This window comes from Mustelus asterias, chromosome 30, assembly GCF_964213995.1.
Source record: "Mustelus asterias chromosome 30, sMusAst1.hap1.1, whole genome shotgun sequence".
Lineage (NCBI taxonomy): Eukaryota > Metazoa > Chordata > Chondrichthyes > Carcharhiniformes > Triakidae > Mustelus > Mustelus asterias.
Genome location: NC_135830.1, coordinates 2,090,777 through 2,117,563, shown reverse-complemented (window position 1 = coordinate 2,117,563; position 26,787 = coordinate 2,090,777). Strand labels below are relative to the sequence as shown.

The following is a 26,787-nucleotide window of genomic DNA, read 5'->3' as shown; positions in this document are numbered from 1 at the left end:
CTTCTGAAAAAACGCAGTATTTGCGTAAATTAGGTTTGAAGCGCATTATCAATTCGTGTGAAGCGATGTGTTGATCGGTTGAATGCAGTGCGTCAAAGTAAGCTGGTATGATTTCTTGCAACAAGGTTGGCTGACGTGAATAATGACAAAACATTGAAGCGAATGAGAGGAATGATGACAGTTGACATCCAGCTGACCGGTCGTCCGTCTGTGTTTCGCTGTAGAGCGGTCAAGGTTTGCTCAAATGTCACCGACCGATTTGTGGCACAGAAGTGTGAAAAGATGGACAATTTGTCAGGATGGGAGGCAGACTTTTTCCCAGTTGAAAAATTGTCAACGGCATCGTGAGTGTACAGAAGTACGCGAAGCGACTCAGGCTGTTCGAAAAAGCCATTGCCACTGAGCATAACGTAAACCGGGCTCCACAGACAGAGGTAACCGCATTTGGACAGTACGAGGATTGAACCCTCAGTCGCAGCGTTATTAGCAACATGCTCCAACCGTATTAACTAACCGGCCCCAGTTCATCTTAAATTTTGGATCAATGATTGCGGGAGTTGCATCTTCAGTGAACAGAAAGATATTCTCGATGGGCTCAATTCAAATTTGTCCACTGGTGATTCAGAAACGGCAAATGTCACCACCATGTGGGAGAGCCGGATTGGATTCCGAATCCGCACATACTCTAACATATCTGCATTAGTTTTGCGCATTCAAGAGCTCGATTTCCTAAGGCGCCTTGAATGGAGCTATTTTGGGATGTAAAGTTTATGTTCCATCCAGTTCTGAGTGTGTGGACAGAGATAGAATGCTTGCAATTGTTTGTTTCAATCCACCCATGTGCTGTATCCGAATGAAAAGGACGTTAGACGACAGATGAAATTGAGCCGACATGGGGAAAGAAGACAGACGCATGACATCAGCAGAGAAATTAATCGCATTCGTATCCATCACAAGAGGTCAGCATCACGTCAAAAAGGCCGGCTATAAGAAGTATTGAGTGGGTATCAGTATGATTCCTCACGCATTTGACCGTGTAGTCATGGCCGAGTGGTTAAGGCGATGGACTAGAAGTCCATTGGGGTTTCCTCGCGCAGGTTCGAATTCTGCTGACTACGCATTTCTCACTTCCGTTTCACGACGACTCGCTGGAAAGGATGGCATCTTCAATCATTTTTCCCTGTGGAATGGTGACATATCCCACCAATTTGCGTGAAGTTGATGCCGGTTCGCCTGTCCTCTCCAGATGTTTTCTCAAGAAATTTGCACCTGACAACTTCAGTTATTCACCTGCGCGGAGAGGGAGTATTTTGACTGTTTACTCTGTCGAAATCCAGCATCAGCTGGAATATCAGAGTTGGGACATCTTCGAATTTTCTCTGTTCGACGTGGAACGACCCGAACGTCTCCAACACCGCCTCATAACGGACTTATTTTATCATTGTAAACCTCCCAGGCAGTGTCACCTGTCCTCTTCCTAATGTCTGTTCTGAAGAGTGGTGACCAGCCAGCATCAGCCGTAAGGCTTCGGACTGAGGTCAAACTGCAGATGTGACCACCTGAGCATGATCCCAGTGCTTTTATAAACGATTTCGTAGCCAAATGAAGGACATTATGTCAGCACTCCGTTGTGAATTTATTCGATAAAGCTCAATCTTTCTCCGCCGGTCCACTCTTTGCAATGAAAACTCTTTTCCCTTCCACATTCGCCCTTTCGGTTTGTGGCACAGAAGATTGAAAAGATGGGCAATTTGTCAGAACGGTTGGAAGAAATTTTTCCAGTTGAAAGGTTGTCAAGGAGAAAGAAAAGCTGCGCTTTGCCGGTGTGGAAGAACGCGAAGCGGATCAGCCTCTGCTGTGGCCAGTACGGGGATTGAACCCGCTACCTTGGCGTTATTACCACCACGCTCTAACCACCTGAGCTAACCGGCCGACGTCGCAAACGAAGCCCACGATGAGCAACTGCGTTTTTCTATTGAGTTGCATCATTAAGTGCAGAAGTTTTAATTTTTCACTGCTGACTGATCGCGCTGATCTTCCACCTGATGGAATGGCATGTTCGTTTTAAATGACTTTCATGGGATTTGGCTGGGGCAATCACAACGTGCATTTGATGTTCACCCCCCCCCCCCCCCGGTTTTATTTGAAATATTTTGTTCTGCTAAAATCGTAAAATATGTTGCGAAATGCATTCGGAATATTGTCAATATGTTGCCATTTTGCAGACTGGATGCATTTGCTTTTTGTGAAATATTTGCTCCATCTGGAAGTCTGGCAGCCAGGGCTGCAAAATGGGGGGCGTGTGTTCAAGCGCAGAATTAACCGGAATCCGTTCAATTTGATTTTTGCATCAATGATTCTGTGAGTTGCACCTTCAGTGAACAGAAATATATTTCCAAAGGCTGTCATTCAACACGATTTAACGGTTCGAGTAATTCATCAAGATTTCAAAGGCTGAACAAAACACAGCCCAACTGCCCTTGTGATCGAACTCTTTGTCTCAGTAACAGTCACACAGCAGCCCCATGTCACAGGTCCCGCTTCACACTGGGAGAGCGAATTGGTATTTTATCTTTTGCTTACTCTCTCGTGCGACGCTTCATAACGAGGCACACTGTGGGAATTGGAATGACATAAAAATGTGGAGAAAGCATCGTGCTCGTTGCGAGGGATATGATACGGTGCCTCACGGCGGCTCCTCAATGAAGTTTCCATCCATGCTTGCTGAAGAAATATCCTTCCGATCCCGACTTTTTCGCTGTCATCAGCAACACTTTAGACACCCTTCTGCCACATCTTAAAGACAATGTTTAGCGTTTAATCTGTTGAGCGTGACGACCAACTAACTGCCAGTTTCGAGATTTCCAGACGAATAGCTGTTCTTCTGAAAAAACTCAGTATTTGCGTAAATTAGGTGTGAAGCGCATTATCAATTGGTGTGAAGCGATGTGTTGATCGGTTGAATGCAGTGCGTCAAAGTAAGCTGGTATGATTTCTTGCAACAAGGTTGGCTGACGTGAATATTGACAAAACATTGAAGCGACTGAGAGGAATGATCACAGTTGACATCCAGCTGACCGGTCGTCCGTATGTGTTTCGCTGTCGAGCGGTCAAGGTTTGCTCAAATGTCACCGACCGATTTGTGGCACAGAAGTGTGAAAAGATGGACAATTTGTCAGGATGGGAGGCAGACTTTTTCCCAGTTGAAAAATTGTCAACGGCATCGTGAGTGTACAGAAGTACGCGAAGCGACTCAGGCTGTTCGAAAAAGCCATTGCCATTGAGCATAACGTAAACCGGGCTCCACAGACAGAGGTAACCGCATTTGGACAGTACGAGGATTGAACCCTCAGTCGCAGCGTTATGAGCAACATGCTCCAGCCGTATAAACGAACCGGCCCCAGCTCATTTTAAATTTTGGATCAATGATTGCGGGAGTTGCATCTTCAGTGAACAGAAAGATATTCTCGAAGGGCTCAATTCAAATTTGTCCACTGGAGATTCAGAAACGGCAAATGTCACCACCATGTGGGAGAGCCGGATTGGATTCCGAATCCGCACATACTCTAATGTATCTGCATTAGTTTTGCGCATTCAAGAGCTCGTTTTCCTAAGGCGCCTTGAAGGGAGCTATTTTGGGATGTAAGCTTTGTGTTCCATCCAGTTCTGAGTGTATGGACAGATATAGAATGCTTGCAAATGCTTGTTTCAATCCACCCATGTGCTATATCCGAATGAAAAGGACGTTAGACGACAGATGAAATTGAGCCGACATGGGGAAAGAAGACAGACGCATGACATCAGCAGAGAAATTAATCGCATTCGTATCCATCACAAGAGGTCAGCATCACTTCAAGGAGGCCGGCTGTAAGAATTATTGAGTGGGTATCAGTATGATTTCTGGCTCACTTGACCTTGTAGTCATGGCCGAGTGGATAAGGCGATGGACTAGAAATCCATTGGTGTTTCACCGCGCAGGTTTGAATCCTGTTTACTACGCATTTCTCATTTCCGTTTCTCAACGACTCGCTGGAAAGGATGGCATCTTCAATCATTTTTCCCTGTGGAATGGTTACATATCCCACCAATCTGCATGAAGTTGATGCCGGTCCGCCTGTCCTCTCCACATGTTTTCTCAACACATTTGCACCTGACAACTTCAGTTATTCACCTGCGCGGAGAGGGAATATTTTGACTGTTTACTCTGTCGAAATCCCGTATCAGCTGGAATATCAGAGTTGGGACATCTTCCAATTTTCTATGATCGACGTGGAACTACCCGAACGTCTCCAACACCGCCTCATAACGGACTTATTTTATCATTGTAAACCTCCCAGGCAGTGTCACCTGTCCTCTTCCTAATGTCTTTTCTGAAGAGTGGTGACCAGCCAGCATCAGCCGTAAGCTCCGTACTGAGGTCAAACTGCAGATGTGACCACCTGAGCATGTTCCCAGTGCTTTTATAAACGATTTCGTAGCCAAATGAAGGACATTATTTCAGCACTCCGTTGTGAATTTAATTAGATGAAGCTCAATCTTTCTCCGCCGGTCCACTCTTTGCAATGAAAACTCCTTTCCCGTCTCGTAACCTTCCACATTCGCCCTTTCTGTTTGTGGCACAGAAGTTTGAAAAGATGGGCAATTTGTCAGAACGGTTGGAAGAAGTTTTTCCAGTTGAAAAGTTGTCAAGGTGAAAAAAAAGCTGCACTTTGCCGGTGTGGAAGAATGCAAAGCGGATCAGCCTCGGCCGACGAAAAGACGACACGTTGTGCCCACACGGGTAATCGCAGGTGGCCAGTACGGGGATTGAAGTCGCGACCTTGGCGTTATTAGCACCACGCTCTAACCACCTGAGCTAACCGGTCGACCTCGCATACGAAGCCCACGATGAGCAACTGCGTTTTTCTATTGAGTTGCATCATTCAGTGCAGAAGTTTAAATTTTTCACCGCTGACTGATCGCGCATCTTCAAACTGATGGAATGACATTTTCGTTTTAAATGACTTTCATGGGATTTGGCTGGGGCAATCACAACGTGCATTTGATGTTCACCACACCCCCCCCCCCCACCCCCCCCCCCCCCCCCCCCCACACCCCCCCGGTTTTATTTGAAATATTTTTTTCTGCGAAAATAGTAAAATATGTTGCGAAATTCAGTCGGAATATTGTCAACATGTTGCCATTTTGCAGACTGGATGCATTTGCCATTTGTGGAATATTTGCTCCATCTGGACGTCTGGCAGCCAGGGCTGCAAAATGGGGGCGTCTGTTCAAGCGCAGAATTAACCGGAATCCGTTCAATTTGATTTTTGCATCAATGATTCTGTGAGTTGCACCTTCAGTGAACAGAAATATATTTCCAAAGGCTGTCATTCAACACGATTTAACGTTTCGAGTAATTCATCAAGATTTGAAAGGCTGAACAAAACACAGCCCAACTGCCCTTGTGATCCAACTCTTTCTATCAGTAACAGTCACACAGCAGCCCCATGTCACAGGTCCCGCTTCACACTGGGAGAGCGAATTGGTATTTTATCTTTTGCTTCCTCTCTCGTGCGACGCTTCATAACGAGGCACACTGTGGGAATTGGAATGACATAAAAATGTGGAGAAAGCATCGTGCTCGTTGCGAGGGATATTATACGTTGCCTCACGACGGCTCCTCAATGAAGTTTCCATCCATGCTTGCTGAAGGAATTTCCTTCCGATCCCGACTTTTTCGCTGTCATCAGCAACACATTAGACACCCTTCTGCCACATCTTAAAGACAATGTTTAGCGGTTAATGTGTTGAGCGTGACGACCAACTGACTGCCAGTTTCGAGATTTCCAGCCGAATAGCTGTTCTTCTGAAAAAACTCAGTATTTCCGTAAATTAGGTTTGAAGCGCATTATCAATTCGTGTGAAGCGATGTGTTGATCGGTTGAATGCAGTGCGTCAAAGTAAGCTGGTATGATTTCTTGCAACAAGGTTGGCTGACGTGAATATTGACAAAACATTGAAGCGAATGAGAGGAAGGATCACAGTTGACATCCAGCTGACCGGTCGTCCGTATGTGTTTCGCTGTCGAGCGGTCAAGGTTTGCTCAAATGTCACCGACCGATTTGTGGCACAGAAGTGTGAAAAGATGGACAATTTGTCAGGATGGGAGGCAGACTTTTTCCCAGTTGAAAAATTGTCAACGGCATCGTGAGTGTACAGAAGTACGCGAAGCGACTCAGGCTGTTCGAAAAAGCCATTGCCACTGAACATCACGTAAACCGGGCTCCACAGACAGAGGTAACCGCATTTGGACAGTACGAGGATTGAACCCTCAGTCGCAGCGTTATTTGCAACATTCTCCAGCCGTATAAACTAACCGGCCCCAGCTCATCTTAAATTTTGGATCAATGATTGCGGGAGTTACATCTTCAGTGAACAGAAAGATATTCTCGAAGGGCTCAATTCAAATTTGTCCACTGGTGATTCAAAAACGGCAAATGTCACCACCATGTGGGAGAGCCGGATTGGATTCCGAATCCGCACATACTCTAATATATCTGCATCAGTTTTGCGCATTCAACAGCTCGTTTTCCTAAGGCGCCTTGAAGGGAGCTATTTTGGGATGTCAAGTTTGTGTTCCGTCCAGTTCTGAGTGTATGGACAGATATAGAATGCTTGCAAATGTTTGTTTCAATCCACCCATGTGCTGTATCCGAATGAAAAGGACGTTAGACGACAGATGAAATTGAGCCGACATGGGGAAAGAAGACAGACGCATGACATCAGCAGAGAAATTAATCGCATTCGTATCCATCACAAGAGGTCAGCATCACTTCAAGGAGGCCGGCTGTAAGAATTATTGAGTGGGTATCAGTATGATTTCTGGCTCATTGGACCGTGTAGTCATGGCCGAGTGGGTAAGGCGATGGACGAGGGGTCCATTGGGGTTTCCCCGCGCAAGTTCGAATCCTGCTGACTCCGCATTTCTCATTTCCGTATCACTACGACTCGCTGGAAAAGATGGCATCTTCAATCCTTATTCCCTGTGGAATGGTGACATGTCCCACCAGCTGTGCGTGAAGTTGATGCCGATCCGCCTGTCCTCTCCAGATGTTTTCTCAACAAATTTGCATCTGACAGCTTCAGTTCTTCACCTGCGCGGAGAGTGAGTATTTTGACTGTTGACTCTGTCGAAATCCCGTATCAGCTGGAAAATCACAGTTGTGACATCTTCGATTTTCTATGTTCTTCGTGGAACTACCCGAACATCTCCAACACCGCCTCATTACGGACTTATTTTATCATTGTAAACCTCGCAGGCAGTGTCACCTGTCCCGTTCCTCATGTCTTTTCTGAAGAGTGGTGACCAGCCAGCATCAGCCGTAAAGCTCCGTACTGAGGTCAAACTGCAGATGTTACCACCTGAGCATGATCCCAGTGCTTTCATAAACGATTTCGTAGCCAAATGAAGAACATGATATCTGCACTCCGTTGTGAATTTAATTAGATGAAGCTCAATCTTTCTCCCCAGTCCACTCTTTGCAAAGAAAACGCCTTTCCCGCCTTCCACCTTCGTGACCTTCCACATTCGTCCTCCCGGTTTGTGGCACAGAAGTTTGAAAAGATGGGCAATTTGTTAGAATGGTTGGAAGAAATTTTCCCACTTTAAAAGTTATCAAGGAGAAAAAAAGCTGCTCCTTGCCATTGTGCAAGCTACCAATGGGAATCACCCTGTGTCGACGAAAAGACAGCAGAAACTGCCCCACACGGATAAGCGAATGTGGCAAGCACGCGGATTGAACCCGCGACCTTGGTGTTATGGGCACCACGCTCGAACCACCTGAGCTCACCGCCCGACGTGGCCAGCAGCCCCCACGATGAGCCACTGCTTCTTTCAGTTCAGTTCCATCACTAAGTGCAGAAGTTTCCATTTTTCACTGCTGACTGATCGCGCATCTTCAACCTGATGGAATGGCATTTTCTTATTAAATGACTTTCATGGGATTTGGCTGGGGCAATCACAACGAGCATTTGATGTTTTATTTGAAATATTTTTTTCTGCTAAAATAGGAAAATATGTTGCGAAATTCAGTCGGAATATTGTCAACATGGTGCCATTTTGCACACTGGATGCATTTGCCATTTGTGGAATATTTGCTCCATCTGGAAGTCTGGCAGCCAGAGCTGCAAAATGGGGGCGTGTGTTCAAGCGCAGAATTAACCGGAATCCGTTCAATTTGAAATTTGCATCAATCAGTCTGTGAGTTGTACCTTCGGTGAACAGAAATATATTTCCAAAGGCTGTCATTCAACACGATTTAACGGTTCGAGTAATTCATCAAGATTTGAAAGGCTGAACAAAACACAGCCCAACTGCCCTTGTGATCCAACTCTTTCTATCAGTAACAGTCACACAGCAGCCCCATGTCACAGGTCCCGCTTCACACTGGGGGGAGCGAATTGGTATTTTATCTTTTGCTTACTCTCTCGTGCGAGACTTCATAAGGAGGCACACTGTGGGAATTGGATTGAGATAATAATGTGGAGAAAGCATCGTGCTCGTTGCCAGGGATATGATACGTTGCCTCACGGCGTCTCCTCAATGAAGTTTCCATCCATGCTTGCTGAAGGAATTTCCTTTCGATCCCGACTTTTTCGCTGTCATCAGCAACACATTAGACACCCTTCTGCCACATCTTAAAGACAATGTTTGGCGGTTAATGTGTTGAGCGTGACGACCAACTAACCGCCAGTTTCGAGATTTCCAGCCGAACAGCTGTTCTTCTGAAAAAACTCAGTATTTGCGTAAATTAGGTGTGAAGCGCATTATCAATTCGTGTGAAGCGATGTGTTGATCGGTTGAATGCAGTGTTTCAAAGTAAGCTGGTATGATTTGTTGTAACAAGATTGGCTGACGTGAATATTGACAAAACATTGAAGCGAATGAGAGGAATGATCACAGTTGGCATCCAGGTGCCTGTCGTCTGTATGTGTTTCGTTGTAGAGCGACCAAGGGTTGCTCAAATGTTACGACAGATTTGTGGCACAGAAGTGTGAAAGGATGGACAATTTGTCAGGATGGGAGGCAGACTCTTTCCCAGTTGAAAAATTGTCAACGTCATCGTGACTGTACAGAATTACGCGAAGAGACTCAGCCTGTCGAAAAAGCCATTGCCACTGAGCATAGCGTCAACCCGGGCTCCACAGACAGAGGTAACCAAATTTGGACAGTACGTGGATTGAACTCTCAGTCGCAGCGTTATTAGCAACACGTTCCAGCCGTATAAACTAACCGGTCCGAGCTCATCTTAAATTGTGGATCAATGAATGCGGGAGTTGCATCTTCAGAGAACAGGAAGGTATTCCCGAAGGGCTCATTTCAAATTTGTCCATTGGTGATTCAGAAACCGCAAATGTCACCACCATGTGGGAGAGCCGGATTGGATTCCGAATCTGCACATACTCTAATATATCTGCATTAGTTTTGCGCATTCAAAAGCTTGTTTTCCTAACGCTCCTTGAAGGGAGCTATTTTGGGATGGAAAGTTTGTGTTCCATCTCGTTCTGAGTGTATGGATATAGATAGAATGCTTGCAAATGTTTGATTCAATACACCCATCTGCTGTATCCGAATGAAAAGGACGTTAGACGATAGATGAAATTGAGCCGACATGGGGAAAGAACACAGACGCATGACATCAGCAGCGAAATTAATCGCATTTGTATCCATCACAAGAGGTCAACATCACATCAAGGACGCCGGCTGTAAGAATTATTGACTGGATATCAGTATGATTTTTTAATGATTGCGGCCGTGTAGTCATGGCCGAGTGGTTAAGGCGATGGGCTAGAAATCCATTGGGGGTTCGCCGCGCATGTTCGAATCATGTTGACTACGTATTTCTCACTCCTGGAACGCTACGACTCGTTGGAAAGGAATGCACCCTCAATCGTTTTTCACTGTGGAATGGTTACATATCCCAACAACTATGCGTGAAGTTGATGCCGATCCGCCTGTTCTCTCCAGATGTTTTCTCAACAGATTTGCATCTGACAACTTCAGTTGTTCACCTGCGCGGAGAGTGAGTATTTTGACTGTTTGCTCTGTCGAAATCCCGTATCAGCTGGAAAATGACAGTTGGGACATCTTCGAATTTTCTATGTTCTTCGTGGAACTACCCGAAGTTCTCCAACACCGCCTCATTACGGAATTACTTTATCATTGTAAACCTCGCAGGCAGTGTCACCTGTCCCGTTCCTCATGTCTTTTCTGAAGAGTGGTGACCAGCCAGCATCAGCCGTAACGCTCCGTACTGAGGTCAAACTGCAGATGTTAGCAGCTGAGCATGATCCCAGTGCTTTTATAAAAGATTTCGTAGTCAAATGAAGAAAATTATGTAGGCACTCCGTTGTGAATTTAATTAGATGAAGCTCAATCTTTCGCCCCAGTCCACTCTTTGCAAAGAAAACGCCTTTTCCGCTTTCCACATTCGTAACCTTCCACATTCGTCCTCCCGGTTTGTGGCACAGAAGTTTGAAAAGATGGGCAATTTGCCAGAATAGTTGGGAGAAATTTTCCCACTTTAAAAGTTATCATGGAGAAAAAAACGCTGCACCTTGCCATTGTGCAAGTACGCGAAGTGAATCAGCCTGTGTCGACGAAAAAAAGGCAGAAACTGCCACATGGGTAACCACAAGTGGCCAGTACGAGGAATGAACCCGCCACCATGGCGTTATTAGCACCACGCTCTAACCACCTGAGCTAACCGCCCGACGTCAGAAGCAAACCCCACGATGAGCCACGGCTTGTTTCTATTGAGTTCCATCATTCAGTGCAGAAGTTTACATTTTTGACTGCTGACTGATCGCGCATCTTCAACCTGATGGAATGGCATTTTCTTTTTAAATGACTTTCATAGGATTTGGCTGGGGCAATCACAACGTGCATTTGAGGTGCACCCCCCGGTTTTATTTGAAATATTTTGTTCTGCTAAAATCTTAAAATATGTTGCGAAATTCAGTCGGAATATTGTCAAAATGGAGCCGTTTGGCAGACTGGATGCATTTGCCATTTGTGGAATATTTGCTCCATCTGGAAGTCTGGCAGCCAGGGCTGCAAAATGCGGGCGTGTGTTTCAGAGCAGAATTAACCTGAATCCTTTCAATTTGAAATTTGGATCAATGATTCTGTGAGTTGCACCTTCAGTGAACTGAAATATATTCCCGAAAGGCTGTCATTCAACACGATTTAACGGTTCGAGTAATTCATCAAGTTTTGAATGGCTGAACAAAACACAGCCCAACTGCCCTTGGGTTCCACCTCTTTCTATCAGTAACAGTCACACAGCAGCCCCATGTCACAGGTCCCGCTTCACACTGCGGTGAGCGAATTGGTATTTTATCTTTTGCTTACTCTCTCGTGCGTGACTTCATAACGAGGCACCCTGTGGGAATTGGAATGAGAATAAATTGGAAGAAAGCATCGTGCTCGTTGCCAGGGATATTATACGTTGCCTCACCGCTGCTCCTCAATGAACCTTCCATCCATGCTTGCTGAAGGAATTTTCTTCCGATCCAGACGTGTTTCGCTGTCATCAGCAACGCATGAGACACCCTTCTGCCACATCTTAAAGACAATGTTTAGCGGTTCATGTGTTGAGCGTTACGACCAGCTAACTGCCCGTTTCGAAATTTCCAGACGAATAGCTGTTCTTCTGAAAAAACTCAGTATTTGCGTAAATTAGGTGTGAAACGCATTATTAATTGGTGTGAAGCGATGTGTTGATCGGTTGAATACAGTGCTTCAAAGTAAGCTGGTATGATTTGTTGTAACAAGGTTGGCTGAAGTGAATATTGACAAAACATTGAAGCGAATGAGAGGAATGATCACAGTTGACATCCAGGTGACTGGTCGTCCGTATGTGTTTCGCTGCAGAGCGGCCAAGGTTTGCTCAAATGTTACCGACAGATTTGTGGCACCGAAGTGTGAAAAGATGGACAATTTGTCAGGATGGGAGGCAGACTTTTTCCCAGTTGAAAAATTGTCAACGGCATCGTGAGTGTACAGAAGTACGCGAAGCGACTCAGGCTGTTCGAAAAAGCCATTGCCACTGAGCAGAACGTAAACCCGGGCTCCACTGACAGAGGTAACCGCATTTGGACAGTACGAGGATTGAACTCTCAGTCGCAGCGTTAATAGCAACACCTTCCAGCCGTATAAACAAACCGGCCCCAGCTCATCTTAAATTTTGGATCAATAATTGCGGGAGTTGCATCTTCAGTGAACAGAAAGATATTCACGAAGGGCTCAATTCAAATTTGTCCATTGGTGATTCAGAAACGGCAAATGTCACCACCATGTGGGAGAGCCGGATTGGATTCCGAATCCGCACATACTCTAATATATCTGCATTAGTTATGCACATTCAAAAGCTTGTTTTCCTAAGGCGCCTTGAAGGGAGCTATTTTGGGATGGCAAGTTTGTGTTCCATCGAGTTCTGAGTATATGGATATATATAGAATGCTTGCAAATGGTTGATTCAATACACCCATGTGCTGTATCCGAATGAAAAGGACGTTAGACGACAGATGAAATTGAGCCGACATGGGGAAAGAAGACAGACGCATGACATTAGCAGAGAAATTAATGGCATTTGTATCCATCACAAGAGGTCAATATCACATCAAGGAGGCCGGGTGTAAGAATTATTGAGTGGATATCAGTATGAATCTTGACGCGTGCGGTCGTATTGTCATGGCCGAGTGGTTAAGGCGGTGGACTAGAAATCCATTGGGGTATCGCCGCGCAGGTTCGAATCCTGCTGCCTAAGTATTTCTCGCTTCCATTTCTTCCCCAATGACGTCGGGGACCTGGGCTAGAGGGTGATGCATGCAGCAGTTCCGCACAACCGTAGTATTCACTGGTTCACGGGCTCCGAAAACTGCCCTTTCTGCGGCCTTGTTGAGTCCGTGGACCATGTCGACGTTGTGTGTCTCAGGCTACACTCCCTTTATGTTTTCCGAAAGTACCTTTTGTTGATGTTTTGTCTGCACTTCAGTCCCACGCTCCTGATCTACGGACACCCGGTGCGGAGAGGGGAGGGGAGGGATGGTGACCTCCTCGTGAGCCTGCTCCTGGGCCTGGCGAAACGCGCCATTTACCGTTCCAGGCAGCGGGCGATCGAGGGGGCCGTCCATCCTGACTGTCTTCCCCTCGACCGCGGCTACGTTCGCGGCCAGGTGTCCCTGGAGAGGGAGCATGCGGTGTCCACGGGCGCGGTTGACGCTTTCCGCGCCCGCTGGGCACCGCAGGGGTTGGGGTGCATTATTGATCCTAATAATCACATTTTAATTTGATGTTTTTAAGTTTCCTTTGTACTTTGATTTCTGTTCGGGCTGTTCCCCCTCCTTTTTGGGGTGCTGCCCCTTTTACTTTGTCCTGATTTAATCTGAGTTTGTTTATTTGGTTTGACCGAAAAAGAGGGCAACACGTTCCAGCCGTATAAACTAACCGGCCCCAGCTCATCTTAAATTTTGGATCAATAATTGCGGGATTTGCATCTTCAGTGAACAGAAAGATATTCCCGATGGGCTCAATTCAAATTTGTCCATTGGTGATTCAGAAACGGCAAATGACACCACCATGTGGGAGAGACGGATTGGATTCCGAATCCGCACATACTCTAATATATCTGCATTAGTTATGCACATTCAAAAGCTTGTTTTCCTAACGCGCCTTGAAGGGAGCTATTTTGGGATGGAACGTTTGTGTTCCATCGAGTTTTGAGTGTATGGATATGTATAGAATGCTTGCAAATGTTTGATTCAATACACCCATCTGCTGTATCCGCATGAAAAGGACGTTAGACGACAGATGAAACTGAGCCGACATGGGGAAAGAACACAGACGCAGGACATCAGCAAATAAATTAATCGCATTTGTATCCATCGCAAGAGGTCAATATCACATCAAGGAGGCCGGGTGTAAGAATTATTGAGTGGATATCAGTATGATTTTTAACTATTGCGGCCGTGTAGTCATGGCTGAGTGGTTAAGGCGATGGATTAAAAATCCATTGAGGTATCCCGCGCAGGTTCGAATCCTGCTGACTGCCTACTTTTTATTTCCGTTTCACTCCCCCTCGTTGGAAAGGATGGCACCTTCAATCATTTTTCCCTGTGGAATGGTTACATATCCCACCAACTATGCGTGAAGTTGATGCCGATCCGTCTGTCCTCTCCAGAGGTTTTCTCAACAAATTTGCATCTGACAACTTCAGTTCTTCACCTGCCCGGAGAGTGAGTATTTTGACTGTTTACTCTGTCGAAATCCCGTATCAGCTGGAAAATCACAGTTGGGACATCTTCGATTTTCTATGTTCTTCGTGGAACTACCCGAACGTCTCCAACACCGCCTCATAACGGAATTATATTTTCATTGTAAACCTCCCAGGCAGTGTCACCTGTCCCGTTCCTCATGTCTGTTCTGAAGAGTGGTGACCAGCCAGCATCAGCCGTAATGCTCCGTACTGAGGTCAAACTGCAGATGTTACCACCTGAGCATGATCCCAGTGCTTTCATAAACGATTTCGTAGCCAAATGAAGAACATTATGTCAGCACTCCGTTGTGAATTGAATTAGATGAAGCTCAATCTTTCTCCCCATTCAACTCTTTGCAAAGAAAACGCCTTTCCCGCCTTCCACATTCGTAACCTTCCACATTCGTCCTCCCGGTTTGTGGCACAGAAGTTTGAAAAGATGAGCAATTTGCCAGAATGGTTGGAAGAAATTTTCCCACTTTAAAAGTTATCAAGGAGAAAAAAAGCTGCACCTTGCCATTGTGCAAGTACGCGACGTGAATCAGCCTGTGTCGACGAAAAGACGGCAGAAACCGCCCACACGGGTAATCGCAGGAGGCCAGTACGGGGATTGAACCCGCGATCTTGGCGTTAATAACACCACACTCTAACCACCTGAGCTAACCGGCCAACGTCGCCATATGGTCAAACGATCAGCCACTGCTTGTTTCTATTCAGTTCCATCATTCAGTGCAGAAGTTTACATTTTTCACTGCTGACTGATCGCGCATCTTCAACCTGATGGAATGGCATTTTCGTTTTAAATTACTTTCATGGGATTTGGCTGGGGCAATCACAACGTGCATTTGATGTCCACCCCACCACCCCCCCCCCCCCGACCCCCCCCCCCCCCCCGCCCCCCCCACCCGGCTTAATTTGAAATATTTTTTTCTGCTAAAATAGTAAAATATGTTGCGAAATTCAGTCGGAATATTGTCAACATGTTGCCATTTTGCAGAGTGGATTCATTTGCCATTTGTGGAATATTTGCTCCATCTGGAAGTCTGGCAGCCAGGGCTGCAAAATGGGGGCGTGTGTTCAAGCGCAGAATTAACCGGAATCCGTTCAATTTGATTTTTGCATCAATGATTCTGTGAGTTGCACCTTCAGTGAACAGAAAAATATTTCCAACGGCTGTCATTCAACAGGATTTAACGGTTCGAGTAATTCATTAAGATTTGAAAGGCTGAACAAAACACAGCCCTTGTGATCCAACTCTTTCTATCAGTAACAGTCACACAGCAGCCCCATGTCACAGGTCCCGCTTCACACTGGGAGAGCGAATTGGTATTTTATCTTTTGCTTACTCTCTCGTGCGACGCTTCAGAACGAGGCACACTGTGGGAATTGGAATGACATAAAAATGTGGAGAAAGCATCGTGCTCGTTGCGAGGGATATTATACGTTGCCTCACGGCGGCTCCTCAATGAAGTTCCCATCCATGCTTGCTGAAGGAATGTCCTTCCGATCCCGACTTTTTCGCTGTCATCAGCAACACATTAGACACCCTTCTGCCACATCTTAAAGACAATGTTTAGCGGTTAATGTGTTGAGCGTGACGACCAACTAACTGCCAGTTTCGAGATTTCCAGACGAATAGCTGTTCTTCTGAAAAAATCTCAGTATTTGCGTAAATTGGGTGTGAAGCGCATTCTCAATTCGTGTGAAGCGATGTGTTGATCGGTTGAATGCAGTGCGTCAAAGTAAGATGGTATGATTTCTTGCAACAAGGTTGGCTGACGTGAATATTGACAAAACATTGAAGCGAATGAGAGGAATGATCACAGTTGACATCCAGCTGACCGGTCGGCCGTATGTGTTTCGCTGTAGAGCGGTCAAGGTTTGCTCAAATGTCACCGACCGATTTGTGGCACAGAAGTGTGAAAAGATGGACAATTTGTCAGGATGGGAGGCAGACTTTTTCCCAGTTGAAAAATTGTCAACGGCATCTTGAGTGTACAGAAGTACGCGAAGCGACTCAGGCTGTTCGAAAAAGCCATTGCCACTGAGCAGAACGTAAGCCGGGCTCCACAGACAGAGGAAACCGCATTTGGAGAGTACGAGGATTGAACCCTCAGTCGCAGCGTTATTAGCAACATGCTCCAGCCGTATAAACTAACCGGCCCCAGTTCATCTTAAATTTTGGATCAATGATTGCGGGAGTTGCATCTTCAGTGAACAGAAAGATATTCTCGAAGGGCTCAATTCAAATTTGCCCACTGGTGATTCAGAAACGGCAAATGTCACCACCATGTGGGAGAGCCGGATTGGATTCCGAATCCGCACATACTCTAATATATCTGCATTAGTTTTGCGCATTCAAGAGCTCGTTTTCCTAAGGCGCCTTGAAGGTAGCTGTTTTGGGATGGAAAGTTTGTGCTCCATCCAGTTCTGAGTGTATGGACAGAGAGAGAATGCTTGCAAATGTTCGTTTCAATCCACCCATGTGCTGTATCCGAATGAAAAGGACGTTAGACGACAGATGAAATTGAGCCGACATGGGGAAAGAAGACAGACGCATGACATCAGCAGAGAAATTAATCGCATTCGTATCCATCACAAGAGGTCAGCATCACTTCAAAGAGGCCGGCTATAAGAATTATTGAATGGGTATCAGTATGATTTCTGGCGCGTTTGATCGTGTCGTCATGGCCGAATGGTTAAGGCGATGGACTAGAAATCCATTGGGGTTTCCCCGCGCAGGTTCGAATCCTGCTGGTTACGCTTTTCTCAGTTCGTTTCACTCCAACTCGCTGGAAAGGATGGCATCTTCAATCATTTTTCCCTGTGGAATGGTTACATATCCCACCAATTTGCGTGAAGTTGATGCCGGTCCGCCTGTCCTCTCCAGATGTTTTCTCAACAAATTTGCACCTGACAACTTCAGTTATTCACCTCCTCGGAGAGGGTGTATTTTGACTGTTTACTCTGTCGAAATCCCGTATCAGCTGGAATATCAGAGTTGGGACATCTTCCAATTTTCTATGTTCGACGGGGAACGACCCGAACGTCTCCAACACCGCCTCATAACGGACTTATTTTATCATTGTAAACCTCCCAGGCAGTGTCACCTGTCCCCTTCCTAATGTTTATTCTGAAGAGTGGTGACCAGGCAGCATCAGCCGTAAGGCTCCGTACTGAGGTCAAACTGCAGATGTGACCACCTGAGCATGTTCCCAGTGCTTTTATAAACGATTTCGTAGCCAAATGAAGGACATTATGTCAGCACTCCGTTGTGAATTGAATTAGATGAAGCTCAATCTTTCACCGCCGGTCTACTCTTTGCAATGAAAACTCCTTTCCCGTCTCGTAATCTTCCACATTCGCCCTTTCGGTTTGTGGCACAGAAGTTTGAAAAGATGGGCAATTTGTCAGAACGGTTGGAAGAAATTTCTCCAGTTTAAAAGTTGTCAAGGAGAAAAAAAAGCTGCACTTTGCCGGTGTGGAAGAAGGGGAAGCGGATCAGCTTCTGCCCACACGTGTAATCGCATGTGGCCAGTACGGGGATTGAACCCGCGACCGTGGTGTTGTTAGCACCACGTTCTAACCACCTGAGCTAACCGGCCGACGTCGCAAACGAAGCCCACGATGAGCAACTGCGTTTTTCTATTGAGTTGCATCATTCAGTGCAGAAGTTTAAAATTTTCACTGCTGACTGATCGCGCATCTTCAACCTGATGGAATGGCATTTTCGTTTTAAATGACTTTCATGGGATTTGGCTGGGGCAATCACAACGTGCATTTGATGTTCACCCCCCCCCCCCCCCCCGCCCCCCCGGTTTTATTTGAAATATTTTTTTCTGCTAAAATAGTAAAATATGTTGCGAATTTCAGTCGGAATATTGTCAACATGTTGCCATTTTGCAGACTGGATGCATTTGCCATTTGTGGAATATTTGCTCCATCTGGAAGTCTGGCAGCCAGGGCTGCAAAATGGGGGCGTGTGTTCAAGCGCAGAATTAACCGGAATCCGTTCAATTTGATTTTTGCATCAATGATTCTGTGAGTTGCACCTTCAGTGAACAGAAAAATATTTCCAACGGCTGTCATTCAACACGATTTAACGGTTCGAGTAATTCATCAAGATTTGAAAGGCTGAACAAAACACAGCCCAACTGCCCTTGTGATCCAACTCTTTCTATCAGTAACAGTCACACAGCAGCCCCATGTCACAGGTCCCGCTTCACACTGGGGAGAGCGAATTGGTATTATATCTTTTGCTTACTCTCTCGTGCGACGCTTCATAAGGAGGCACACTGTGGGAATTGGAATGACATAAAAATGTGGAGAAAGCATCGTGCTCGTTGCCTCACGCTGCCTCACGTTGCCTCACGGCGGCTCCTCAATGAAGTTTCCATCCATGCTTGCTGAAGGAATTTCCTTCCGATCCCGACTTTTTCGCTGTCATCAGCAACACATTAGACACCCTTCTGCCACATCTTAAAGACAATGTTTAGCGGTTAATGTGTTGAGCGTGACGACCAACTAACCGCCAGTTTCGAGATTTCCAGACGAATAGCTGTTCTTCTGAAAAAATCTCAGTATTTGCGTAAATTAGGTGTGAAGCGCATTCTCAATTCGTGCGAAGCGATGTGTTGATCGGTTGAATGCAGTGCGTCAAAGTAAGATGGTATGATTTCTTGCAACAAGGTTGGCTGACGTGAATATTGACAAAACATTGAAGCGAATGAGAGGAATGATCACAGTTGACATCCAGCTGACCGGTCGTCCGTATGTGTTTCGCTGTAGAGCGGTCAAGGTTTGCTCAAATGTCACCGACCGATTTGTGGCACAGAAGTGTGAAAAGATGGACAATTTGTCAGGATGGGAGGCAGACTTTTTCCCAGTTGAAAAATTGTCAACGGCATCTTGAGTGTACAGAAGTACGCGAAGCGACTCAGGCTGTTCGAAAAAGCCATTGCCACTGAGCAGAACGTAAACCGGGCTCCACAGACAGAGGAAACCGCATTTGGAGAGTACGAGGATTGAACCCTCAGTCGCAGCGTTATCAGCAACATGCTCCAGCCGTATAAACTAACCGGCCCCAGTTCATCTTAAATTTTGGATCAATGATTGCGGGAGTTGCATCTTCAGTGAACAGAAAGATATTCTCGAAGGGCTCAATTCAAATTTGCCCACTGGTGATTCAGAAACGGCAAATGTCACCACCATGTGGGAGAGCCGGATTGGATTCCGAATCCGCACATACTCTAATATATCTGCATTAGTTTTGCGCATTCAAGAGCTCGTTTTCCTAAGGCGCCTTGAAGGTAGCTGTTTTGGGATGGAAGGTTTGTGCTCCATCCAGTTCTGAGTGTATGGACAGATATAGAATGCTTGCAAATGTTCGTTTCAATCCACCCATGTGCTGTATCCGAATGAAAAGGACGTTAGACGACAGATGAAATTGAGCCGACATGGGGAAAGAAGACAGACGCATGACATCAGCAGAGAAATTAATCGCATTCGTATCCATCACAAGAGGTCAGCATCACTTCAAGGAGGCCGGCTATAAGAATTATTGAATGGGTATCAGTATGATTTCTGGCTCGTTTGACCGTGTCGTCATGGCCGAATGGTTAAGGCGATGGACTAGAAATCCATTGGGGTTTCCCCGCGCAGGTTCGAATCCTGCTGGTTGCGCTTTTCTCAGTTCGTTTCACTCCAACTCGCTGGAAAGGATGGCATCTTCAATCATTTTTCCCTGTGGAATGGTTACATATCCCACCAATTTGCGTGAAGTTGATGCCGGTCCGCCTGTCCTCTCCAGGTGTTTTCTCAACAAATTTGCACCTGACAACTTCAGTTATTCACCTCCTCGGAGAGGGAGTATTTTGACTGTTTACTCTGTCGAAATCCCGTATCAGCTGGAATATCAGAGTTGGGACATCTTCCAATTTTCTATGTTCGACGGGGAACGACCCGAACGTCTCCAACACCGCCTCACAACGGACTTATTTTATCATTGTAAACCTCCCAGGCAGTGTCACCTGTCCCCTTCCTAATGTTTATTCTGAAGAGTGGTGACCAGGCAGCATCAGCCGTAAGGCTCCGTACTGAGGTCAAACTGCAGATGTGACCACCTGAGCATGTTCCCAGTGCTTTTATAAACGATTTCGTAGCCAAATGAAGGACATTATGTCAGCACTCCGTTGTGAATTGAATTAGATGAAGCTCAATCTTTCACCGCCGGTCTACTCTTTGCAATGAAAACTCCTTTCCCGTCTCGTAATCTTCCACATTCGCCCTTTCGGTTTGTGGCACAGAAGTTTGAAAAGATGGGCAATTTGTCAGAACGGTTGGAAGAAATTTCTCCAGTTTAAAAGTTGTCAAGGAGAAAAAAAAGCTGCACTTTGCCGGTGTGGAAGAAGGGGAAGCGGATCAGCTTCTGCCCACACGTGTAATCGCATGTGGCCAGTACGGGGATTGAACCCGCGACCGTGGTGTTGTTAGCACCACGTTCTAACCACCTGAGCTAACCGGCCGACGTCGCAAACGAAGCCCACGATGAGCAACTGCGTTTTTCTATTGAGTTGCATCATTCAGTGCAGAAGTTTAAAATTTTCACTGCTGACTGATCGCGCATCTTCAACCTGATGGAATGGCATTTTCGTTTTAAATGACTTTCATGGGATTTGGCTGGGGCAATCACAACGTGCATTTGATGTTCACCCCCCCCCCCCCCCCCCGCCCCCCCGGTTTTATTTGAAATATTTTTTTCTGCTAAAATAGTAAAATATGTTGCGAATTTCAGTCGGAATATTGTCAACATGTTGCCATTTTGCAGACTGGATGCATTTGCCATTTGTGGAATATTTGCTCCATCTGGAAGTCTGGCAGCCAGGGCTGCAAAATGGGGGCGTGTGTTCAATCGCAGAATTAACCGGAATCCGTTCAATTTGATTTTTGCATCAATGATTCTGTGAGTTGCACCTTCAGTGAACAGAAAAATATTTCCAACGGCTGTCATTCAACACGATTTAACGGTTCGAGTAATTCATCAAGATTTGAAAGGCTGAACAAAACACAGCCCAACTGCCCTTGTGATCCAACTCTTTCTATCAGTAACAGTCACACAGCAGCCCCATGTCACAGGTCCCGCTTCACACTGGGGAGAGCGAATTGGTATTATATCTTTTGCTTACTCTCTCGTGCGACGCTTCATAAGGAGGCACACTGTGGGAATTGGAATGACATAAAAATGTGGAGAAAGCATCGTGCTCGTTGCCTCACGCTGCCTCACGTTGCCTCACGGCGGCTCCTCAATGAAGTTTCCATCCATGCTTGCTGAAGGAATTTCCTTCCGATCCCGACTTTTTCGCTGTCATCAGCAACACATTAGACACCCTTCTGCCACATCTTAAAGACAATGTTTAGCGGTTAATGTGTTGAGCGTGACGACCAACTAACTGCCAGTTTCGAGATTTCCAGACGAATAGCTGTTCTTCTGAAAAAATCTCAGTATTTGCGTAAATTAGGTGTGAAGCGCATTCTCAATTCGTGCGAAGCGATGTGTTGATCGGTTGAATGCAGTGCGTCAAAGTAAGATGGTATGATTTCTTGCAACAAGGTTGGCTGACGTGAATATTGACAAAACATTGAAGCGAATGAGAGGAATGATCACAGTTGACATCCAGCTGACCGGTCGTCCGTATGTGTTTCGCTGTAGAGCGGTCAAGGTTTGCTCAAATGTCACCGACCGATTTGTGGCACAGAAGTGTGAAAAGATGGACAATTTGTCAGGATGGGAGGCAGACTTTTTCCCAGTTGAAAAATTGTCAACGGCATCTTGAGTGTACAGAAGTACGCGAAGCGACTCAGGCTGTTCGAAAAAGCCATTGCCACTGAGCAGAACGTAAACCGGGCTCCACAGACAGAGGAAACCGCATTTGGAGAGTACGAGGATTGAACCCTCAGTCGCAGCGTTATCAGCAACATGCTCCAGCCGTATAAACTAACCGGCCCCAGTTCATCTTAAATTTTGGATCAATGATTGCGGGAGTTGCATCTTCAGTAAACAGAAAGATATTCTCGAAGGGCTCAATTCAAATTTGCCCACTGGTGATTCAGAAACGGCAAATGTCACCACCATGTGGGAGAGCCGGATTGGATTCCGAATCCGCACATACTCTAATATATCTGCATTAGTTTTGCGCATTCAAGAGCTCGTTTTCCTAAGGCGCCTTGAAGGTAGCTGTTTTGGGATGGAAGGTTTGTGCTCCATCCAGTTCTGAGTGTATGGACAGATATAGAATGCTTGCAAATGTTCGTTTCAATCCACCCATGTGCTGTATCCGAATGAAAAGGACGTTAGACGACAGATGAAATTGAGCCGACATGGGGAAAGAAGACAGACGCATGACATCAGCAGAGAAATTAATCGCATTCGTATCCATCACAAGAGGTCAGCATCACTTCAAGGAGGCCGGCTATAAGAATTATTGAATGGGTATCAGTATGATTTCTGGCTCGTTTGACCGTGTCGTCATGGCCGAATGGTTAAGGCGATGGACTAGAAATCCATTGGGGTTTCCCCGCGCAGGTTCGAATCCTGCTGGTTACGCTTTTCTCAGTTCGTTTCACTCCAACTCGCTGGAAAGGATGGCATCTTCAATCATTTTTCCCTGTGGAATGGTTACATATCCCACCAATTTGCGTGAAGTTGATGCCGGTCCGCCTGTCCTCTCCAGGTGTTTTCTCAACAAATTTGCACCTGACAACTTCAGTTATTCACCTCCTCGGAGAGGGAGTATTTTGACTGTTTACTCTGTCGAAATCCCGTATCAGCTGGAATATCAGAGTTGGGACATCTTCCAATTTTCTATGTTCGACGGGGAACTACCCGAACGTCTCCAACACCGCCTCATAACGGACTTATTTTATCATTGTAAACCTCCCAGGCAGTGTCACCTGTCCCCTTCCTAATGTTTATTCTGAAGAGTGGTGACCAGCCAGCATCAGCCGTAAGGCTCCGTACTGAGGTCAAACTGCAGATGTGACCACCTGAGCATGTTCCCAGTGCTTTTATAAACGATTTCGTAGCCAAATGAAGGACATTATGTCAGCACTCCGTTGTGAATTGAATTAGATGAAGCTCAATCTTTCACCGCCGGTCTACTCTTTGCAATGAAAACTCCTTTCCCGTCTCGTAACCTGCCACATTCGCCCTTTCGGTTTGTGGCACAGAAGTTTGAAAAGATGGGCAATTTGTCAGAACGGTTGGAAGAAATTTCTCCAGTTTAAAAATTGTCAAGGAGAAAAAAAAGCTGCACTTTGCCGGTGTGGAAGAAGGGGAAGCGGATCAGCTTCTGCCCACACGAGTAATCGCATGTGGCCAGTACGGGGATTGAACCCGCGACCTTGGCGTTATTAGCACCACGCTCTAACCACCTGAGCTAACCGGCCGACGTCGCAAATGCAGCCCACGATGAGCAACTGCGTTTTTCTATTGAGTTGCATCATTCAGTGCAGAAGTTGAAATTTTTCACTGCTGACTGATCGCGCATCTTCAACCTGATGGAATGGCATTTTCGTTTTAAATGACTTTCATGGGATTTGGCTGGGGCAATCACAACGTGCATTTGATGTTCACCCCCCCCCCCCCCCCCCCCGCCCCCCCCGGTTTTATTTGAAATATTTTTTTCTGCTAAAATAGTAAAATATGTTGCGAAATTCAGTCGGAATATTGTCAACATGTTGCCATTTTGCAGACTGGATGCATTTGCCATTTGTGGAATATTTGCTCCATCTGGAAGTCTGGCAGCCAGGGCTGCAAAATGGGGGCGTGTGTTCAAGCGCAGAACCAACCGGAATCCGTTCAATTTGATTTTTGCATCAATGATTCTGTGAGTTGCACCTTCAGTGAACAGAAAAATATTTCCAACGGCTGTCATTCAACACGATTTAACGGTTCGAGTAATTCATCAAGATTTGAAAGGCTGAACAAAACACAGCCCAACTGCCCTTGTGATCCAACTCTTTCGATCAGTAACAGTCACACAGCAGCCCCATGTCACAGGTCCCGCTTCACACTGGGGAGAGCGAATTGGTATTTTATCTTTTGCTTACTCTCTCGTGCGACGCTTCATAAGGAGGCACACTGTGGGAATTGGAATGACATAAAAATGTGGAGAAAGCATCGTGCTCGTTGCCTCACGCTGCCTCACGTTGCCTCACGGCGGCTCCTCAATGAAGTTTCCATCCATGCTTGCTGAAGGAATTTCCTTCCGATCCCGACTTTTTCGCTGTCATCAGCAACACATTAGACACCCTTCTGCCACATCTTAAAGACAATGTTTAGCGGTTAATGTGTTGAGCGTGACGACCAACTAACTGCCAGTTTCGAGATTTCCAGACGAATAGCTGTTCTTCTGAAAAAACTCAGTATTTGCGTAAATTAGGTGTGAAGCGCATTCTCAATTCGTGCGAAGCGATGTGTTGATCGGTTGAATGCAGTGCGTCAAAGTAAGATGGTATGATTTCTTGCAACAAGGTTGGCTGACGTGAATATTGACAAAACATTGAAGCGAATGAGAGGAATGATCACAGTTGACATCCAGCTGACCGGTCGTCCGTATGTGTTTCGCTGTAGAGCGGTCAAGGTTTGCTCAAATGTCACCGACCGATTTGTGGCACAGAAGTGTGAAAAGATGGACAATTTGTCAGGATGGGAGGCAGACGTTTTCCCAGTTGAAAAATTGTCAACGGCATCGTGAGTGTACAGAAGTACGCGAAGCGACTCAGGCTGTTCGAAAAAGCCATTGCCACTGAGCAGAACGTAAACCGGGCTCCACAGACAGAGGAAACCGCATTTGGAGAGTACGAGGATTGAACCCTCAGTCGCAGCGTTATCAGCAACATGCTCCAGCCGTATAAACTAACCGGCCCCAGTTCATCTTAAATTTTGGATCAATGATTGCGGGAGTTGCATCTTCAGTGAACAGAAAGATATTCTCGAAGGGCTCAATTCAAATTTGCCCACTGGTGATTCAGAAACGGCAAATGTCACCACCATGTGGGAGAGCCGGATTGGATTCCGAATCCGCACATACTCTAATATATCTGCATTAGTTTTGCGCATTCAAGAGCTCGTTTTCCTAAGGCGCCTTGAAGGTAGCTGTTTTGGGATGGAAAGTTTGTGCTCCATCCAGTTCTGAGTGTATGGACAGATATAGAATGATTGCAAATGTTCGTTTCAATCCACCCATGTGCTGTATCCGAATGAAAAGGACGTTAGACGACAGATGAAATTGAGCCGACATGGGGAAAGAAGACAGACGCATGACATCAGCAGAGAAATTAATCGCATTTGTATCCATCACAAGAGGTCAGCATCACTTCAAGGAGGCCGGCTATAAGAATTATTGAGTGGGTATCAGTATGACTTCTGACGCGTTTGATCGTGTAGTCATGGCCGAGTGGTTAAGGCGATGGACTAGAAATCCATTGGGGTTTACCCGCGCAGGTCCAAATCCTGCTGACTACGCATTTCTCATTTCCGTTTCACTTCGACTCGCTGGAAAGGGTGGCATCTTCAATCATTTTTCCCTGTGGATTGGTCACAGATCCCACCAATTTGCATGAAGTTGATGCCGGTGCGCCTGTCCTCTCCAGATGTTTTCTCAACAAATTTGCACCTGACAACTTCAGTTATTCACCTCCTCGGAGAGGGAGTATTTTGACTGTTTACTCTGTCGAAATCCCGAATCAGCTGGAATATCAGAGTTGGGACATCTTCGAATTTTCTATGTTCGACGTGGAACTACCCGAACGTCTCCAACACCGCCTCATAACGGACTTATTTTCTCATTGTAAACCTCCCAGGCAGTGTCACCTGTCCTCTTCCTAATGTCTTTTGTGAAGAGTGGTGACCAGCCAGCATCAGCCGTAAGGCTCCGTACTGAGGTCAAGCTGCAGATGTGACCACCTGAGCATGATCCCAGTGCTTTTATAAACGATTTCGTAGCCAAATGAAGGACATTATGTCAGCACTCCGTTGTGAATTGAATTAGATGAAGCTCAATCTTTCTCCGCCAGTCCACTCTTTGCAATGAAAACACCTTTCCCGTCTCGTAACCTTCCACATTCGCCCTTTCGGTTTGTGGCACAGAAGTTTGAAAAGATGGGCAATTTGTCAGAACGGTTGGAAGAAATGTTCCCAGTTTAAAAGTTGTCAAGGAGAAAAAAAAAAGCTGCATTTTGCCCGTGTGAAAGAACGCGAAGCGGATCAGCCTCTGCCGACGAAAAGGCGACACGTTCTGCTCATACGGGTAATCGCATGTGGCCAGTACGGGGATTGAACCCGCGACCTGGGCGTTATTAGCACCACCTGAGCTAAACGGTCGACGTCGCCAACAAAGCCCACGATGAGCAACTGCGTTTTTCTATTGATTTGCATCATTAAGTGCAGAAGTTTACATTTTTCACTGCTGACTGATCGCGCATCTTC

The 26,787-nt window shown here is 46.0% G+C and overlaps 14 non-coding genes across 14 annotated transcripts; 9 read left to right on the top strand and 5 right to left on the bottom strand.

Annotated features, from left to right (window-relative positions):
- Positions 1-1,036: 1,036 nt before the first annotated feature.
- trnas-aga (transfer RNA serine (anticodon AGA)) lies at positions 1,037-1,118 on the top strand. Its single transcript has one exon. It is a non-coding gene; the product is annotated as a tRNA-Ser (tRNA).
- A 740-nt stretch (positions 1,119-1,858) lies between these two features.
- Positions 1,859-1,932, bottom strand: trnai-aau (transfer RNA isoleucine (anticodon AAU)). Its single transcript has one exon. It is a non-coding gene; the product is annotated as a tRNA-Ile (tRNA).
- A 1,985-nt stretch (positions 1,933-3,917) lies between these two features.
- On the top strand, positions 3,918-3,999 carry trnas-aga (transfer RNA serine (anticodon AGA)). The gene has a single exon. It is a non-coding gene; the product is annotated as a tRNA-Ser (tRNA).
- A 5,799-nt stretch (positions 4,000-9,798) lies between these two features.
- trnas-aga (transfer RNA serine (anticodon AGA)) lies at positions 9,799-9,880 on the top strand. Its single transcript has one exon. It is a non-coding gene; the product is annotated as a tRNA-Ser (tRNA).
- A 2,851-nt stretch (positions 9,881-12,731) lies between these two features.
- Positions 12,732-12,812, top strand: trnas-aga (transfer RNA serine (anticodon AGA)). Its single transcript has one exon. It is a non-coding gene; the product is annotated as a tRNA-Ser (tRNA).
- Positions 12,813-14,015: 1,203 nt separating this feature from the next.
- Positions 14,016-14,096, top strand: trnaf-aaa (transfer RNA phenylalanine (anticodon AAA)). The gene has a single exon. It is a non-coding gene; the product is annotated as a tRNA-Phe (tRNA).
- Positions 14,097-14,895: 799 nt separating this feature from the next.
- trnan-auu (transfer RNA asparagine (anticodon AUU)) lies at positions 14,896-14,969 on the bottom strand. The gene has a single exon. It is a non-coding gene; the product is annotated as a tRNA-Asn (tRNA).
- A 2,012-nt stretch (positions 14,970-16,981) lies between these two features.
- Positions 16,982-17,063, top strand: trnas-aga (transfer RNA serine (anticodon AGA)). The gene has a single exon. It is a non-coding gene; the product is annotated as a tRNA-Ser (tRNA).
- A 768-nt stretch (positions 17,064-17,831) lies between these two features.
- trnav-aac (transfer RNA valine (anticodon AAC)) lies at positions 17,832-17,905 on the bottom strand. The gene has a single exon. It is a non-coding gene; the product is annotated as a tRNA-Val (tRNA).
- Positions 17,906-19,900: 1,995 nt separating this feature from the next.
- On the top strand, positions 19,901-19,982 carry trnas-aga (transfer RNA serine (anticodon AGA)). Its single transcript has one exon. It is a non-coding gene; the product is annotated as a tRNA-Ser (tRNA).
- A 768-nt stretch (positions 19,983-20,750) lies between these two features.
- On the bottom strand, positions 20,751-20,824 carry trnav-aac (transfer RNA valine (anticodon AAC)). The gene has a single exon. It is a non-coding gene; the product is annotated as a tRNA-Val (tRNA).
- A 1,996-nt stretch (positions 20,825-22,820) lies between these two features.
- Positions 22,821-22,902, top strand: trnas-aga (transfer RNA serine (anticodon AGA)). Its single transcript has one exon. It is a non-coding gene; the product is annotated as a tRNA-Ser (tRNA).
- Positions 22,903-23,670: 768 nt separating this feature from the next.
- On the bottom strand, positions 23,671-23,744 carry trnai-aau (transfer RNA isoleucine (anticodon AAU)). Its single transcript has one exon. It is a non-coding gene; the product is annotated as a tRNA-Ile (tRNA).
- Positions 23,745-25,742: 1,998 nt separating this feature from the next.
- Positions 25,743-25,824, top strand: trnas-aga (transfer RNA serine (anticodon AGA)). Its single transcript has one exon. It is a non-coding gene; the product is annotated as a tRNA-Ser (tRNA).
- The last annotated feature ends 963 nt before the right edge of the window (positions 25,825-26,787 follow it).